The 19,987-nt window shown below is 40.1% G+C and overlaps 1 pseudogene; it reads right to left on the bottom strand.

The window, feature by feature from the left end:
- Positions 1 to 1,647: 1,647 nt before the first annotated feature.
- LOC100157853 (heterogeneous nuclear ribonucleoprotein A1-like) lies at positions 1,648 to 2,676 on the bottom strand (annotated as a pseudogene).
- Positions 2,677 to 19,987: the final 17,311 nt, after the last annotated feature.

Below are 19,987 nucleotides of genomic sequence, written 5' to 3'. Positions count from 1 at the left end.
ATCTTACAGAGAAACTGATGTTTTTAAATAGATGGCATTTTTTTTAAAAGAAATGTTCCTAAAATCAGTGACTTCAGACACTAAGTATGGTTTTTGTCCTCCACATATTTCATACCAATATAAAGACTTCATTGGCAATTAGCAAATTTCATTGTTTCAATTTTATTTTTTTAACCGCCACACCTGCAGCATATGGAAGTTCCTGGGCTAGGGGTCTATTTGGAGCTGCAGCCACCAGCCTACACCACAGCCATAGCAACGGGGATCTGAGCTGCATCCACAACCTACATTTCATCTTTTGGCAAGGCTGGATCCTTAACCCACTGAGCAGGGCCAGGGATCAAACCCATATCCTCACAGACAGTATGTCGGGTTCTTAGACTGCTGAGCCATGACAGACCTTCTAAATGTTATAAAATAAGTTTCTTTGTCATTTGTAGATTGTTTTCAAATAACTAACTTTTTTTTTAAGATACAGCATACGAAGTCATAACTGCAGTGATTTTTGTCATGTTTATTACTGTATCTCTATAACCAACAATATATTTAGTACATAGTGTGTGTCTTAGTCCATTCAAGCTGCTATAACAAAACACCACGGACTGGTTGGCTTATGAACAACAGAAATTTCTCACAGTTCTGGAGTTTGGGAAGTCCAAGATCAAGTCACTAGCAGATTTCATGTCTCATGAGGACCCACTTTCTAATTTGTATACAGCCATCTTCTCGATGGATCTTCTCATGGTGGAAGAAGTAAAGGAGCTCTCTGGGATCTTTCTTTTTTTTTTTTTTTCTTTCTTTCTTTCTTTCTTTCTTTCTTTTTTTTTTTTTTTTTTTTTGTCTTTTGTCTTTTTGTCTTTTTGTTGTTGTTGTTGTTGTTGTTGCTATTTCTTGGGCCGCTCCCGCGGCATATGGAGGTTCCCAGGCTAGGGGTTGAATCGGAGCTGTAGCCACCGGCCTACACCAGAGACACAGCAACGTGGGATCCGAGCCGCGTCTGCAACCTACACCACAGCTCACGGCAACGCCGGATCGTTAACCCACTGAGCAAGGGCAGGGACCGGACCCGCAACCTCATGGTTCCTAGTCGGATTCGTTAACCACTGCTCCACGACGGGAACTCCCTCTTTCTTTCTTTCTTCCTTTCTTTCTTTGGCTTTTTAGGGCTGCACCTGCGGCATATGGATATATGGATGTTTCCAGGCTAGGGGTCGAGTTGGAGCTGCTGCTGCTGGCCCACGCTACAGCCACAGCAAGGCAGGATTCTGAGCTGCATCTGTGACCCTCACCACAGCTCATGGCAATGCCAGATCCTTAACCCACTGAGTGAGGCCAAGGATCAAACCTGCATCCTCATGGATATTAGTCAGATTCTTAACTTGCTGAGCCACAATGGGAACTCCCTCTGGGATCTCATTTTTTTTTTTTAAGACAGCTTTACTCAGCATCATGATCAGACTATTACATTTAGCAATCAATAGCCTGGGTGCAAAAAAAAAAAAAAACCTACATTAAAACCCTTTATTGGAATGCTTTATGCTTTCCACAGAAAAGAAACTAAAATAACCTGTTACACAATTAGTCACAAATACAGTCCTCAAGGCTTTTTTGCCCATACACATGAGTACTGTCTAAAACATGTCTTTGTAGCAGCTACGCCCTGCCACCACAGCACTTGGCTGAATTCACAAATCTGTTGTAACCTGTAGCTTCCCTGTCACTTCTCTGGCTCTCCTCTCCTGCTAAGCTTTGTTTCCTGGCAGTAATAATTAAAACCTTCTGCCACTACCATAGCTGCTGCTGCTGCTGGAACTGTCATAGCCACCTTGGTTTTGTGGTTTGGCAAAGAATTGGACTCCACCACCATAGGGGCCATAACTCCTGCCTCCAAAATGTCCTCCTTTCATGGGTCCAAAATTTGAAGACTGATTGTTGTAATTGCCAAAATCACTGTAGCTTCTGCCACCTCCAAAATTGCTTCCATCATTACCAAATCCATGATAGTCATCCCCACTGCCACCATATCCACCACCACCACAACTTCCACCAAAACCACCTCAACCACTCAAGTTTCCCCCTGGACCAAAGTTGTCATTTCCACCAAAACCACCTCCATGGCCACCACCAAAGTTTCTAGAACCACTTCGACCTCTTTGGCTGGATGAAGCACTAGCCATCTCTTGCTTGGATAGGGCTTTCCTTACTTCACAGTTGTGGCCCTTCACCACGTGGTATTTCTGAATGACAATCTTGTCTACAGAGTCATGGTCATCAAAGGTTAGAAAAGCAAAACCTCTCTTTTTGCCCCTGCCTCAGTCAGTCATGATTTCAATCACTTTGGTTTTCCCACACGGTTCAAAATCACCTCTTAGGTGATGTTCTTCAGTGTCTTCTTTAATGCCACCGACAAAAATCTTTTTCACAGTTCAGTGGGCACCAGGTCGTTGAGAATCTTCTCTGGAGACGCCCTCTTTGGTTCCACAACTCTTCCATCCACCTTGTGTGGCCTTGCATTCATGGCTGCATCCACCTCCCCCACAGTGGCATACGTGACAAACCCGAAGCCTCTGGAGCGCTTGGTGTTTGGGCCCCTCATCACCGCATGGTCTGTGAGCGTTCCCCATGGCTCAGAATGGCTCCTCAGTCCCTCATCGGTTGTTTCAAAGCTCAAACCTCCGATGAAAAGCTTCCAAGTTCAGGCTCCTTGGGAGACTCTGACTTCGACACGACAGTAGGTGGGAGGAGGATATATCGATGCTTACTTGGCAGCGTCGGGGGCATGTGATCTCTTTTCTAAGGACACCAATCCCATTTATGAGGGTTCCATTCTCATGACCTAATCATCTCTCAAAGGCCCTACCTGTTAATGCCATCACATTGAGGGTTAGAATTTCAACATATGAATTTGAGTAGGACACAAATATTCTATGCATAACATTATGTTTTCGTTAAATGTTTGGTAATATTAGATAGGAAAATTAGGCAATAAAATGAATGGATTTATAGGGGGATAACTCTAGTGCTCTAAAATGTGGAAAACCTTTATATAAATTTGAAATTAATATAATTCTTTTTATTTATTCTAAGCACAAAGAAGCTACAGAATATATACAAGTGCTGGTAAGTCCTTATTTACAAATATGCTATGACCTCTTTTTTGTTGTTGTTGTTGTTTTTCTTTTTAGGGCAGTGCCCGGGACATATGGAGATTCCCAGGCTAGGAGTCCAATCGGAGCTGTAGCCACTGGCCTACGCCAGAGCCACAGCAACGCGGGATCCGAGCCGCGTCTGCAACCTACATGACGGCTCATGGCAACGCCAGATCCTTAACCCACTGAGCAATGCCAGGGATCGAACCCACGTCCTCATGGATGCTAGTCAGGTTTGTTAACCACTGAGCCACAGCAGGAACTCTTATGACCATTTCTTTGAAGACAAAACCAGTTGGAGGGAATGAACTACCTGCAAGTCCTTGGTACCTATAGGCAAAGTAAACCAAAGTAATTTTTTAACTTAAAAATAATGTTTATGGAGAAGAGAAAAGGCAAATACCAAAGCAATTTACAAACAGGCATCATATATATTTGTTAAAGGTCAGAATACTAGGAGTCAAAGAAAGAGCAGACTGGCAGAGTACAGTCTCTGATAGAAGAATGAGACCTGTTTAGAAAAGACAGAACCCAGCCTCCAGGAACCTTGGGGCCTTGAAATCTCTAGGAAAACACACAGGAGTCAAGAGTTGGCTAAAAGACTCTCAGGTTTTTGTTGTTGTTGTTTGGCTTTTTAGGGCTTCACTCACGGCATATTTCCATATTTCCCAGGCTAGGGGTCAAATCAGAGCTACAGCTGATGGCCTACGCCATAGCCACAGCAATGCAGGATCCAAGCTGCATCTGTGAACTACACCACAGCTCACGTCAACGCTGGATCCTTAACCCACTGAATGAGGCCAGGGATCGAACCCACATCCTCACAGATCCTAGTCAGGTTCGTTAACCGCTGAGCCACAAAGGGAACTCCAAGGCTCTCAGGTATTGATCACATACCAAAATCATGCCATCAGAATGTGTGCAGAGAGGAAACTTCCCTAAAGACCGTCTAAGATTCAATATCATAAGATGCTCCTCAACTTCTCCTCATAGTCATGGGAACACACATACTGAAGTGAAAGCAATGTTCCTTTTGATGCTTGTTGTGTCTACAGGCCTTGCCTCTCTGATGGTTCCATGGTTTACAACAACCCCCACTAAGACTGAGACTCCACACTTGGGTGAGCTGTTCTATGCATGAAAATAATAGAATAAGAAGCTTTTCATGTACCAGGCAGCGTATGTTTCTCCTATATACAGCCATGGCTAGCAGAGCACTGGAATTTTCAACCATCTTAAAAAAGCAGGAAAACCCTAGACAAAGGTGGGAACATTTAAGGAATATCTGCTACAGCAGACACTGGGAGAAAGAATGGATTAAAAAGTTTTCTGTGGTTGCAGCCCAAGAAAATATAAAAAGAAAAAAAAAAGTTTTCTGGAAAAAATGCATCCAATGCAATACAACCTAACAATCATTCTCTCTGTTATTGATATTAGTTCTCCTTCACATCGGGATTCTATAGTGTAGTAATGCTCATCATCCAAGACACTGCTGTCAGTGGGAGGGGAGGCCTGGGTGATATGTCACATCTTGGCTACAGCCTGACATTGCAGTTACTCCTATCTGTGTACATAGGCACAAAGACAGTCTCAAGACATACAATTCAGCCCCGTAGCTGCCTAATTCCCTCATTAACTCAGCCCAGGATCAGCTCTCCAAGGGTATCCTAGCCAGGATGCTATTAGAGTATTTAGCAAAGAGGAAGAGTAAGGACTCGGGCACAACTGCTTGTTTTTTCACCTCTTTGTGCAGCTATGGACAAGATAATAAGAGCTCTCTATGACTCATTTTATCTCATGGGTGGATTAAATTAGACAATCCTTAGGAAAGTATTCAATAAGCATTAGCTATTATTGAAGGGAATCCAAACTCATCTAGCAGAATCTAAACTCCCCTTAGGAAGGAATTTTTTAAATGAGACTTTGGAGTTCCCGTCGTGGTGCAGTGGTTAACAAATCTGACTTGGAACCATGAGGTTGCAGGTTCGATCCCTGGCCTTGCTCAGTGTGTTAAGGATCCGGCGTTGCCGTGAGCTGTGGTGTAGGTTGCTGGCTCGGATCCAGCATTGCTGTGGCTGTGGTGTAGGCTGGCGGCTATAGCTCTGATTCGACCCCTAGCCTGGGAACCTCCACATGCTGTGGGAGCGGTGCTAGAAAAGGCAAAATAAAATAAAACAAAATAAAATAGAACAAGACCTAAAGACTAAGTGGAAGCTATGGCATGTTTAAGGAAATAACAAAAGGCCACTGAGATTGCAAAACTGTAGGTGTGGGGCTGGGAAGGAGAGAGAAAGAGTATGAAGAGCCAGATCATGCAGAACATCATAGCCATATAAGGAATGTGGACATGATCCTTAGGACAATGGAAGTCCACTGGACACTATTAAACAGATAATGACATCGTAACACTGGAGCTTTAGAAACATGCTACTGGAAGCAGAGTGGAAATGAGTTAAAAAGGGGCAATGCAAGGATAGGTAGAGGTAGCACATCACTAATTACACAGATGGAAATATGAAGGTTCATTATTATTTCGCTCTTTTTAGTTTTATTGGAGTATAGTTGATTTATAATGCTGTAGTAGTTTCACATGTATACCTTTGAAATTTTTCATACTACAAAGTCTTTTTTAAAAGCATACAGTGAGAGAAGATGTGGTATATATATACAATGGAATATTACTCGGCCATAAAAAGGAATGAAATAATGTGATTTGCCACTCCATGGATGGACCTCGAGGTGATCATAATAAGTGAAGTTAGACACTGAAAGACAAACATCATGATATCACTTATACATGGAATCTAAAAAAAGGATACAAATACCTTATTTGCAAAAGAGAAACAGGCTCACAGATTTTGCAAAACTTATGGTTACCAAGGAGGACACGTGGCTGGGGGGAAGGCTGGACTGGGAGTTTGGAATTGGCATATGCACACTGCACACTGAAATATATGGAATGATTGGCCAATGGGTACCTGCTGTATAGAACAGAGAACTCTACCCAATATTCTGTAATAATCTAGGTCGGAAAAGAATCTGAAAGAAAATGGATGTGTGTACACATATAATTGAATCACCTTGTTGTACAGTAGAAATTATCACGACATTATAAATCAACTATACTTCAATAAAACTTTTAAAAATGAAAAAAGGGTATAATTCGGGGGGGGGGGGGGAAGCATACCCTGAAGCCAATTAGGAGGCTACTGTAGCAGCCCAGACAGGAGATGATGCTAACTTGAAGTCATGTGGTGGCAAGGAATGGAGATACAACATGGATCTGAGAGGTGATTTGGAGATAAAATCAGCAGGGTTTAATGATGGGATTTAGGGAGTGCTCTGAGTGTGGAATGACTCTCATATTCATCTTGCAAATCTAAGCAGATCCAGTGTATTAAGGGAACCTGTGAAGAGGACCTACTTTGGGGAAGAGATGATGACTTTAACAGTAAATATCTTCATTTTGTAGTGTCCGTGCAAAATTCAAGTCAAAGACTTCAAAACGTAGTTGGATATATTAGTCATAAACTCACAGGCAAAGTGTAGTTATACAGAAGAATTGGAAGCCACAGGAAAATGCCCTGAAGATTATCAACTAATCAAACAGAGGGCTTAAGAAAAATCCTTCTGAGAATCACTATCAAATCAAGGCTGCTAACCAGATAGGATATTTAAGGTTAACCTTAGAAAGAAAGTTGGGATGTATTTTCATTGTGATAGAAAAAATATTCAGCACTATAGGTAAATTTGGCAGTGAGCTGGCAGAAAGTTGAGGGAGCATTCATCTGATGGATGTTATTTTCTCTGTGAATTAGATGAGAGTGAGAACTGTGGAAACACATAAAAACTCCTGGGAAGTACAGAGAATCAAGCTGAGGTTGATTTTTCCAGGCTGCCACCATCAAAATTTATTATTCTTTTTCTTAGTGCTTAATGCTTATTTTGCATTTTATGTCTGATAATATAGCCTATGACTTGACACTCATTTACCTCAAACTCTAAAAGATATAATGGGACTCTTTGCATTGTTTTTCCCAATAGGTCTTCGAATACTCAAACAGAAGAATTAAAGCTATCTGACTGGTTTTTCCCTAAGTAAGAATTCCAAATCTAACACATGTGGGATTTATCCATAGATTGCTCACTAGAAGTTAGTAGATGGAAATAATACTATGGCTGGCACTCCAAATATGGGATATGGAACAGATATTTGATTGCTTTTTTTTTTTTTTTTTGCTTTTTAGGGCTGCACCCACGGCATATGGAAGTTACCAGGCTAGGGGTCAAATCCAAGCTACAGCTGCCAGCCTACACCACAGCCACAGCAATGCAGGATCTGAACCGCAACTGTGGCCTATGGCTCACGGCAACGCCAGATCCCCGACCCACTGAGTGAGGCCAGGGATTGAACCAGCATCCTCATGGATACCAGTTGGATTCATTTTCACTGCGCCACAACGGGAACTCCCTGATTGCATTTTAAAAAAAAAAGCAGTAGCCAAGACCAACTAGGAATGGACATTAGGTCCTACATCTCCATGAATGAGAACTTAGATGACAGAAACTCAAAAGGTCCTAGAATGATGGTGGGTCCAAAATGTAAGGGTATATTTGAGATGATTTCACCAATGAGAGAACCAAAGCCTACAGAAGATAGATGGGCTCTCTGTCCACTTCATGCTTTCCTCTGGCCTCTCTGCCTCCATCTTTTACCTTGATACTGTAGATCTGAGGACTTCTCTTAATTAAAACTCTGAAAGGAAACATCTAGATGGATGCGTGACTGGATAATGGTCCATGACTCATCCTCCCTTAATAGCATGACATTTGTTAGCGCTAATCAGGATACAGAAAGCACACTAATTATTTGAACAGAGAATTTAATATGAAGAATTGTTGACTATAAAGTTGTTAAATAAGTAACTTGAAAGGCTGAAAAGAAAACTGTAAGCTGTCGTAGAGAGAATGATGATGGGAAGTAACTTTTTTCCTTAGGGCTGAAGGAACAGAAGGAAAAGGCTGGAATTATTAAACCTTAAAAACTTAGAAAAGAAACTCACAGAGCTTAAACTCTGATGCTGCTTAGCTGGTGCTAGCACCTTCAAGGGAGGCCTCTTGGAGCAGGGAAATAGCCCTCTAAGGAGGGGCACAGTGAAACTGGTTTTGCACCCGTTGGAAAAAAAAAAAAAAGCTGGATTCAACTGCTGCTCAGGAAAGGAATTGCTACTTGTACGGTAAAGACGCTGGAATGGGACTTGCAGGAACAGGATGCAGACATGAAGCCCAGAGGAAACAGGAAAAAGCAAGTTCTTTCTTCTCCCAGCTTTGTAATTTTCCTGCAACGCCCTCTACTAGCAGAGCCTAACAGGGTGCCCACTGGCAAAGGAGAAATGTGCTGTGCAGTGTCCCAGCTCAACATAATAAAGCAGAGTATAGCGTGGTGAATTTAGTTATGGAAGACAATAGCTTAATAATGGACACAGCATCCCATTGATAAGACGAGTAAGGCATATCCTCGTAATTCCTGCCACAGCATCCCACTAACAAGATAGGTAAGGCACATCCATGGAATTCAAGGTGATGCTCAATCACAACAGTCAGACAAAAGAGAAAACTATATAATCATTTAAATAGATTCCAAATAGGCAACTGACAAATTCAATTCCCACTGCTTTTTTTTTTGGCTTAAACAACAAGTTTTTTTTCTCCCACTTTGAGGCCTTTTTTTGTGACATGCAGGTGGCTGTCTTCTTGCTGTGTCCTCAAGTGGCTTTTTAACTCTGTGCAGGCATCCCTGATGTCCCTTCCACTCCTTAAAAAGGACACCAGTCTTATTGGATTAAGGCCCATCCTTATGAGTTCATTTAATTTTAATTACCCCTCTAAAGGCCCTATCTCCAAATAATTACACTGGGGATTAGAGCTTTAATGTATGATTTTGGGGGAGACAATTCAGTCCTTAACAAGTTCTGAAATAGCTAATAGAACTTTCTTCTTCCAACTGCAGTTCAATTCCTATTGCATTTTTCTCCCCCCCCCCTTGATGACCATTAAAATTGATCATCTTTTCATAAGAATATTGGCCACTTGAATATTCACTTTTGTAAAATGCCAGTTCATATCTCTCCCCCTCCTTGCCCCCACTGGATTATCTCTCTTTTTTTTATAGATTTGAATTCACATAATATAAAAATTTACTGTATTACTCATTTAAAAATGTATAATTAGATTGCTATCTAATTCTAGAATATCTTCATCTCACCAAAAAGAAACTCTGCCCGTTAAGAAGTAACAGACATTCTGCTCTCTTCAGTCCCTAACAAACACTAATCTGCTTTCTGTCTCTCTGGATTTGCCCATTCTGGACATTTCATATGAATGGGATTATAAATATACACATTTCTTATGAATGGAATATAATATGGCTGGCTGGCTGGCTTCTTTCACTCTGCATGTTTTTGAGATTCATCTATGTTGTAGCATACACCAATACTTCATTCCTTTTTACAATTTTTTTTTAGGGCCACACCCACAGCATATGGAAGTTCCCAGGCTAGGGGTATAATCAGATTTGCAGCTGCCAGCCTACACGCAGCCATAGCAATGCAAGATCTGAGCCTCATCTGTGACCTACACCTCAGCTCATAGCAACACTTGGATCCTTAAACCACTGAGTAGGGCCAGGGATCAAATCTGTATCCTCATGGATATTAGCTGGGATCATTACTGCTGAGCCACAACAGGAATTCCCCTTATTAAAAGTTTTTATTGGAGTATAGTTGACTCACAGTGTTGTGTTAGTTTGAGATGGACAGCATCTCAAACGTGAATCAGTTATACAAATACACATATCCATTCCTTTTCAGATTCTTTTCCCCTACAAATTATTACACAATATTGGGTAGATTTCCCTGTGCTATACAGTAGGTCCCTGTTCCTTATCTATTTTATACATAATAGTGTGTGTATGTTAATCCCAAACTCCTAATTTATCCCTCCCCAGTGTTTCCCTTTGGTAACTATAAGTTTGAAATCTTTGAGTCTGTTTCTGTTTTGTGAATAAGTTCTTTTGTATCATTTTTTAAATTTTATTATGATTTTTATTTTTTCCATTATAGCTGGTTTAAAGTGTTCTGTCGATTCTTTACTGTACAGCAAGGTGACCCAGTCACACATACATGTTTCTCGCATTATCATGCTCCATCATAAGTGACTAGATATAGTTTCCAGTGCTATACGCTATACAGCAGGATCTCATTGCTTATCCATTCCAAGGGCAATAGTTTGCATCTATTAACCTCAAACATTCAATCCATCCCACTCCCTCCCCCTCCCCCTCCCCCTCCCCCTTGGCAACAACAAGTCTGTTCTCCATGTCCATGATTTCCCTTTCTGTGGAGGTTCGTTTGTGCCATATATTAGATTCCAGATATAAGTGATATCATATAGAGTCTAGTTCCATCCATGTTGCTGCAAATGGCATTATTTTGTTCTTTTTTATGGTTGATTAGTATTCCACTGTGTATATATACCACACATCTTCTTAATCCAATCATCTGTTGATGGACATTTAGGTTATTTCCATGTCTTGGCTATTGTGAACAGTGCTGCAATGAACATGCTGGTGCATGTGTCTTTTTCAAGGAAAGTTTTGTCAGGATATACGCCCAATAGTGGGATTGCTGGGTCATATGATAGTTCTATGTATAGTTTTCTAAGGTACCTCCATACTGTTTTCCACAGTGGTTGTACCAATTTGCATTTGCATTTCCAACAGTGCAAGAGGGTTCCCTTTTCTCCACACCCTCTCCAGAATTTATTATTTGTGGACTTATTAATGATGGCCATTCTGACTGATATGCGGTGGTACCTTATAGTAGTTTTGATTGGCATTTCTCTAATAATCAATGGTGTTTAGCATTTTTTCATGTGCTTGTTGGCCATTTTGTGTATCTTGTTTGGAGAAATGTCTATGTAGGTTTTTTGCTCATTATTCACTTGGGTTATTGGCTTTTTTGCTGTTGAGTTGTATAAGTTGTTTGTATATTTTAGAGATTAAGCCCTTGTCAATTGCATCATTTGAAGCTATTTTCTCCCATTCTGTAAGTTGTCTTTTTGGTTTTTTTATGGTTTCCTTTGCTGTGCAAATGTTTGTCAGTTTGATAAGGTCCCACTGGTTTATTTTTGCTTTTATTTCTGTTGCTTTGGGAGACTAACCTTAGAAAACATTTGTAAGGCTGATATCAGAGAATGTTTTGCCTATGGTCTCTTCTAGGAGTTTGATGGTGTCTTGTCTTGCATTTAAGTCTGTAAGCCATTTTGAGTTTATTTTTGTGCATGGTGTGAGGGTGTGTTCTCTTTTGTATCATTTTTATTAGATTCCACATATTAGTGACTTCATATGATATTTGTCTTTCTCTGTATGACTTATTTCATATAGTATGATAATTTCTAGGTCCACCCATGTTGCTGCAAATGGCATTTTTCCTTTTTATGGCTGAGTAATATTCCCTTGTATATATGTACCACATCTTCTTTATTCATGCCTCTGATGATAGACATTTAGGCTGCTTCTATGTCTTGGCTATTGTAAATAGTGTTGCAATGAACATTGGGGTGCATGTATCTTTTTGAATTATGGTTTCCTCCAGATAGATGCCCAGGAATGGGATTGCTGGATCATATGGGAGTTCTATATTTAGTTTTTTAAAGGAATCTCCATATTGTTCTCCATAGTAGTTGCACCAATTTACATTTCCACCAACAGTGTAGGAGGGTTCCCTTTTCTCCACATCCTCTCCAGCACTTATTGTTTGTAGACTTTTCGATGATGGCCATTCTGACTGGTGTGAGGTGGTACCTCTTTGCAGTTCTGATTTGCATTTCTCTAATAATTAGTAATGCCGAACATCTTACGTGCTTTTTTGCCATGTGTGTGTCTTTAGACAAATGTCAATTTAGATCTTCTATTTTTAAACTGAGTTTTTTTTTTTGACATAAAGCTGCATGAGCTATTTGTATATTTTAATGATTAATCCCTTGTCAGTCACTTCATTGCAAAGATTTTCTTCCATTTTTGGGGTTGTCTTTTTGGTTTTTTTAATGGTTTTATTCCTTGTTATGGCTGAAAAACATTCCACTGTATGGACATACACATAACCATTCACTAGTGAATGGGCACTGGATTGTTTCCACTTTTTGGCTATTAGAAGTAGCGGCGCTATGAACACTCATGTACCAGTTTTAATTTGAAATCATGTTTTTAATTCTCTTGGGTATATACCTATAAGTGGAATTACTGGGTCACATAGTAATTCTATGTTGAACTTTTCGAGAAACCACAAAAATCTTTCCTATGTGGCTGCACCATTTTACATTCCCTCCAACAATGTATGAATGTTCCAATTTCTCTACATCCTTTTTCTCCCCCTTTCTTTTTTAGGGTTGCAGGTGTGGCATATGGAAGTTCCCAGGCTAGGAGTTAAATTGGAGCTACAGCTGCCAGCCTGTGCCACAGTCACAGCAATGCTGGATCTAAGCCATGTCTGCGACTTACACCACAGTTCACAGCAATGCTGGATCCTTAACCCACTGAGCAGGATCCAGGGATTGAACCTGTATCCTCAGGGATACCAGTTGGGTTCTTAACCCAATGAGCCACAACAGGGACTCCCTTTTTTTTTTTTTTTCTTTTTATGGGCACATCTATAACATATGGAAGTTCCCAGGCTAGGAATAGGAGCTGCAGCTTTTGGCCTAGATCACAGCCACAGCAATATGGAATCCAAGCTGCATCTGTGACCTACACTGCAGCTTGTGGCAATGCAGGACCCTTAACCCATGGAACGTGAGCAGGGATTGAACCTACATCCTCATGGAAACTATGTCAGCTTCTTAACCCACTGAGCCACAATGGAAATTCCACCTACATCCTTTCTAACACTTGTCCTTTTATGTTTTGGGAGGGTGGTTTTGTTGCTGCTTATGTTATGGCCCCTAGTGTGTATAAAATTATATCATAGTTCTAATTTATATTTCTCTAAAGACTAATGATATTGAGTATTTTTCACGTGCTTATTGACCATTTGTATATAAACAAAAATGTATATTCAAATCCTTTGTTCATTTTAAAATTGGGTTGTCTGGAGTTCTTGTTGTGGCGCACATGTAGCTCAGATCCTGCATTGCTGTATCTGTGGCATAGGCTGGTAGCTACAGCTCAGGTTGGACCTCTAGCCACAGCTGCAGCCATAAAAAGAAAAATAAAATAAAATAGGGTTGTTTGTCTTTTTATTGTTGTGCTATAAGAGTTCTTTATATATTCTGGATACTAGACTCTTGTATATGATTTGCAAACATTTTTTCCCATTCTGTGGGTTGTCTTTTCACTTTCTTGTTAGTGTCCTTGGATGCACAAAGTTTTGTGTTTTGATGAAATCCAATTCATCTTTTTTTTTGTTTGTTTGTCTTTTTAGGGCCGCACCCATGGCATGTGGAAGTTCCCAGGCTAGAGGTTGAATCAGAGCTACAGTTGCTGGCCTACACCACAGCCACAGCCACAGCAATGCAGGATCCAAGCTGTGTCTGTGACCTACACCACAGCTTGAGGCAATGCCAGATCCTTAACCCACTAAGTAAGGCCAGGATGGAACCTGCGCCCTCATGGTTACTAGTTGGGTTCGTTACCACTGAGCCACGACAGGAACTCCCAATTTATCTATTTTTTTTTTCTCTTTTGATGCCTGTGCTTTTGGTGTCATATCTGAGAAACCATTGCCAGATCCAATATCATGATAATTTGCTGTTTTTTCTTCTAAGAGTTTTATAATTTTTGCTTTTATGTTTAGCTATTTGATCAATTTTGAGTTAATTTTTGTATACAGTATGAGATAAGGATCCAATTTTTTTTTTAATGTGGATATAAGGATATCCAGTTGTCCCAGTACCGTTTGTTTAAAAGACTATCTTTCCCTCATCAAACGGTCTTGGCACCTTTATTTGATCATAGTTGCATGGGTTTATTTACAGACTTGATCCTCCCCTATTGATCTACATGTCTATCCTTATGCCAAAAATACACTGTTTGGATTCCTAAATCTCTGTAGTAAGTTTTGAAATCAAGAAGTGTGAGTCCTCCAACTTTGTTCTTTTTCAAGATTGTTTTGGCTATTTTTGGTCCCTTGTGATTCATTTTTTGTTTGTTTTTGTTTTGGTTCATGCCCACAGTATGTGGAAGTTCCCAGGCCAGGGACTGAAACCATGCCAAGTGGTGACCTGAGCAACAGCAGTGATAATGCTAGACCCTTAACTTCTAGGACTCCAGGGAACTCCAGCAATTCATTATGAATTTTAGGTTCAACTTGTCCATTTCTGGAAAAAAAAAAAAAAACAGACAGACGGAAAGTTGATAATGTATTCATTTCCTAGGGCTGCCTTAACAAACCCTCACAAACTGGGTGACTAAAAACAATAGAAATTTATTTTCTCACAGTTCTGGAATGCAAAAATCCAAAATCAAGGTGTCAGCAGAGCCATACTTCCTCTGAAAGCTCTAGGGAAGAATCCTCTATCTTCACACAGACTTTTCTCTGTGTCTCTCCTCTATATGTCCTTTCATCTTCTTTTATTTATTCATTTGTCTTTATTTATTTATTTTTTTGTCTTTTCTAGGGCCACGTGTGGCATATGGAGGTTCCCAAGCTAGGGGTCTAATCGGAGCTGCAGCTGCTGGCCTACACCACAGCCACAGCAACGTGGGATCCGAGCCACATCTGCAACCTACACCACAGCTCACGGCAATGCTGGATCCTTAAGCTCCCAAGAAAGGCCAGGGATCAAACCTGCAACCTCATGGTTCCTAGTCGGATTCATTAACCTCTGAGCCACGATGGGAATTTCCCCTTTCATCTTCTTATAAGAACTCCTGTCATAGGGTTTAGGGCCCAGCCTAGTTCAGAATGACCTCATCATAATTAATTCCAACTGCAAGACACTATTCCCCCCCACCCAAATCATTCTGATGCTCCAAGGGGATTTTAATTTGGAAGGGACACTAATCCCTATACAGATAAGGATTACAACGAATATATAGATCACCTTGGGATGTGTTGTCATTTTAACAGTATTATTCCTTCCAATTCATAAACACCAGATGTCTTTCCATATATATGGCCTTCTTTAATCTCTTTCCACAATGCTTTGTAGTTTTCATTGCACAAATCTTGCACCTCTTTGGCTATATTTATTTGTAAATATTTTATTCTTTTTGATCCTACTGTAAGTGAAATTACTTCCTTAGTTTCATTTTAGGATTGTTCATTTCTAGTGTACGGAGACACAAATGATCAAGCAAGGCATAGGAAAGTTCCCATCCCATCCACATGGATACTAGCTGGCTTCTTTACCACTGAGCCACAACAGGAACTTTGCATATTGATCTTGTATCTTGCAATATTTATTACTTATAGTAGATTTCTTGATAGATTTCTTAGAATTTTCTCTACTAGTAGAGATAGTTTTACTTCTTCCTTTCCAATTTGGACGTCCTTTATCTCTTTTTCTTGCCTAATTGCTCTGGCTAAACTTCCAGTACAATATTGAATGGAAGTGGACAAAACAGATATCCTTCTCTTGTTCCTGATTTTAGAGGGAAATATTTCAGTCTCTCAGCAACAGGTATGATGTCAGCTGTGTGTTTCACATAGGTGGTCTTTTATCATGTTGAAGAACTTCCTTTTTATTCCTAATTTGTTGGGCATCTTTATCAAGACAGGGTGTGAGATTTTGTCAAATGCCTTTCCTGCATAAGTAAAAATGTCCATGTGTTTTATTCTTTCATTTGATTTATACGGTGTTTAACACTACTTAACATTTGTATGTTGAACCAGCCTTGCATTCCTAGAATAAATCCTACTTTGTCATGGTGGGATTTTAACATGTTGCTGAGTTTTTGGTTGGTTGTTTTGTTTTTCTTTTTAGGGATGCACCCGCAGTATATGGAGGTTCCCAGGCTAGGGGTCAAACCAGAGCTACAGCCGCCAGCCTACACAATAGACACAGCAACACCAGATCCAAGCCATGTTTGTGACCTACATCACAGTTTATGGCAATGCCAGATCCTTAACCCACTGAGCAAGGCCAGGGATTGAACTTTCATCTTCATGGATGCCAGGCAGATACATTTTCATTGAGCCATGACAGGAACTCCTGTTGCTGGTTTTAATTCATTAATATTTTGTTGAGGGTCTTCTCATCTACATTCATAATGGATAATGGTCTACAGTTTTCTTGAGATGTCTGTCTGGCTTTGGCAAAAAAAAGTAATGCTGGCCTCATAAAATAAGTTAGAAAGTTCTTCTATTTCTTTGGAAGACTTTGAGAATAATTGGTGTTAATTTTTTTTAATTGTTTTGTAGAATTCACCTGTTGAGTCATCTGGTCCTGGGCTTTCTTTGTTAGGAGACTTTTGATTGCCAATTCAATCTCTTGTTATAGGTCTATAAGATTTTCTAGTTCTTCTTGAACTAGTTTTAGTAGTTTGTGTGTTTCTAGGAATGTGTCAATTTCATCTAGGTTATCTCATATATGATGTGTACTTACTTGTTCATAGTATACTCTTCTCATAATCCTTTTTATAACTGTAAGGTCTATAATAATGTTCCCACTTCCATTCTTGATATTAATAATTTGAGTCATCTCTAATTTATTTTTCTTGGTCTAGTTAAAGATTTGTCAATTTCTTGATCTTTGCAAAGAGCCAAATTTTGGTTTCATCGATTCTACCATTTTTCTTTTTCTCTATTCTGTTGTCTCCACATTAATCTTTATTATTCCTTCCTTCTACTTGCTTTTGTTTTAGTTTGCCCTTTTTTTCTAGTTCCTTAAGGTAGAAGGTTAGATTATGAATATGAGATTTTTTCTTCTTTGTTTTAATATAGACGTTTATAGCTATACCTTTCTTTCCAGCTACACAGTACAGTACAGTATACAGTACTGATTTTCAATGCCTCCTGTAAGTTTTGGTATATTGTATTTTCATTTTTATTCATCTCAATCTATTTTCTAAACTTCCCTTATGATTTTTGGAGTTTTGGGGTTTTTATTTTTCCCTTAATGATTTTTTTCTCTGGCACATTTGTTGTTTGAGTGTGTTTAATTTCTAGATATTTGTGAATGTTCCAGATTTATTTTTGCTACTTATTTCTAATTTCATTCCATTGCCATTGGAAAAGATAGTTTATTTTCAATCATTTTAAGTTTATTGGGATTTATTTTATGGTCTAACATGTGATCTATCCTGAAGAATATTCCATGTGTGTTTGAGAAGAATATACATTCTGTTGTTGCATAAAGTGTTCTGTGTGTATCTAATTCTTTCTTATGTCTGCTCAAATCTGCTGTTGAAACCCTAAAGTGAGTTTTTCCATTTCAGATGTACACTTCTCAACATTAGAAGTTCTGTTTGTTTGTTTGTTTTTTTCTTTTTGCCATTTCTTGGGCTGCTCCCACAGCATATGGAGATTCCCAGGCTAGGGGTCTAATCGGAGCTGTAGCCGCTGGCCTACACCAGAGCCACAGCAACGCAGGATCTGAGCCGCGTCTGCAACCTACATGACAGCTCATGGCAATGCCAGATCCTTAACCCACTGAGCAAGGCCAGGGATCAAACCCGCAACCCCATGGTTTCTAGTTGGATTTGTTAACCACTGAGCCATGATGGGAACTCCCTGTTTGTTTGTTTGTTTGTTTTTGTTGTTGTTTTTTGTCTTTTGTTGTTGTTGTTGTTGTTATTGCTGCTATTTCTTGGGCCGCTCCCGCGGCATATGGAGGTTCCCAGGCTAGGGGTTGAATCGGAACTGTAGCCACCGGCCTACGCCAGAGCCACAGCAACGGGGATCCGAGCCGCGTCTGCAACCTACACCACAGCTCACGGCAACGCCGGATCGTTAACCCACTGAGCAAGGGCAGGGACCGAACCCGCAACCTCATGGTTCCTAGTCGGATTCGTTAACCACTGCACCACGACGGGAACTTCTGTTTGTTTTTTAAATAATTTCTATCTATTTATTGATATTCTCTATTTGTTGAGACATTGTTTTCCTAGTTTCCCTTATTTTTAATTTATTTTTTTCTTTTCTTTTTAGGGCCGCACCTGTTGCACATGGAAGTTCCCAGGCTAGGGGTCAAATCAGAGCTACACCTGTTGGCCTACACCACAGCAATGCAAGATCTGAGCCATATCTGTGACCCATGCAGCAGCTTGTGGCAATACCAGATCCTTAACCCATTGATCGAGGCCAGGGATCAAGACTGCATCCTCATGGATACTAGTTAGGTTCTTAACTCACTGAGCCTCAAAAGGAACTCCTCTCCTCGTTTCCTTTAGTTTTTTGTCCATGATTTCCTTTGGCTCTGTAAGCATATTTAAAATAGTTGATTTAAAGTCTTTCTAGAAAACCTCAATATCTGGACAGGTTTCATTGATTTTTTTCCTATTAATGGGCCATAAATTCTGGTTTATTTGCATAACTCTTTTTTTTTTTTTTTATCTTTTTAGGGCTGCACCCATGGCATATGGAAGTTCCCAAGCTAGGGGTCAAATTGGAGCTATAGCCACTGGCCTATACCATAGCCACAGCAATGTGGGATCCTTTAACTCACTGAGTGAGGCCAGGGATAGAACCCATGTCCTCACGGATACTAGTCAGGTTCATTAACTGCTGAGCCATGATGAGAACTCCTTTTGTTTAAAAACTAGGCATTTTAAGTATTATAATATAGTCGCTCTGGAAATCAGGTACTTTTGCCTCCTCAGGGTTTGTTGTTCTTGTTTGCCATTGGTTATGGTTGTTTGTTTAGTGACTTTTCTAAACTTTTTTTAAAGACTGTACTCTGTCTTGTTTAGTCTCAGAAGTCTCTGTATCTTTAGCTTGTGATCAGCCAGCAGTTTGACAGAGATTTCCTTAAGTGTCTAGAGACTAAGAGAGAGGGAGGTATATTGGGCAGAAAGAGTTGGAGGAGGGGAAGAAGGAGAAGAGAAGAGAAAAGAAAGGAAAATAAAAGAAAAAATGCTTACAGTCTTTGAAGATTGGCTGTGTTTGGGCCCTCCTTCATAGCCCAGCTCTTTACAACTCTGCCTTATCCTTAACTTCTTGACTGTGTTGAGCCTAGGTATCAGCCACAGGTGAAAGCCTAGTGTCTTCACAGATTTTTTTTTCTGAACATTCATTCTGCCCTGAACATGTGCATGGATTTCTTAATTCCTTGTTATACATAGGATCTTGTCAAAGCTTTTACTTTCCAAAGAACTATCTTCCAAATGTTTCCTCTCCAGGCTTTTAGCACATTTATTGTTTATTCCGTCTGTAATCATTTGACCCAGGTGCCAGAAGTTTGTTCTTTTATTTTTTTTATTTTTTATTTTTTGCTTTTTAGGGCCACATCCATGGCATATGGAGGTTCCTAGGCTAGGGGTCTAATCAGAGCTGTAGTTGCTGGCCTGCGCCACAGCAACATAGGATCTGAGCCGTGTCTGCGACCTATGCCACAGCTCATGGCAACGCTGGATCCTTAACCCACTGAGCAAGGCCAGGGATCAAACCTGCAACCTCATGGATCCTAGTCAGATTCATTTCTGCTGCACCATGATGGGAACTCCAGGAGTTTGTTCTTTTAAAAAATGTTTTTAAGGAACAATCTCAACTTAGCCACTTCTCCATTCTGAGAGAGTTCTGAGTTAAGTGAAACAAAAGAAAGCACGATGAGTCAACCCTTCATGGAAATCCCAGACAGGTCAAAAGAGACAAACATAATTCCTTGGAAATTAGGTCTGCTTT

The sequence above is a fragment of the Sus scrofa genome, chromosome 1 (assembly GCF_054392235.1).
Source record: "Sus scrofa isolate SSC_HxYL_T2T_F1_AM1 chromosome 1, Sscrofa_HxYL_maternal_Yorkshire_Landrace_v2.0, whole genome shotgun sequence".
Classification (NCBI taxonomy): domain Eukaryota; kingdom Metazoa; phylum Chordata; class Mammalia; order Artiodactyla; family Suidae; genus Sus; species Sus scrofa.
Note: the sequence above shows the minus strand (reverse complement) of the source record. Positions and strands in the feature narration are given on the sequence as shown.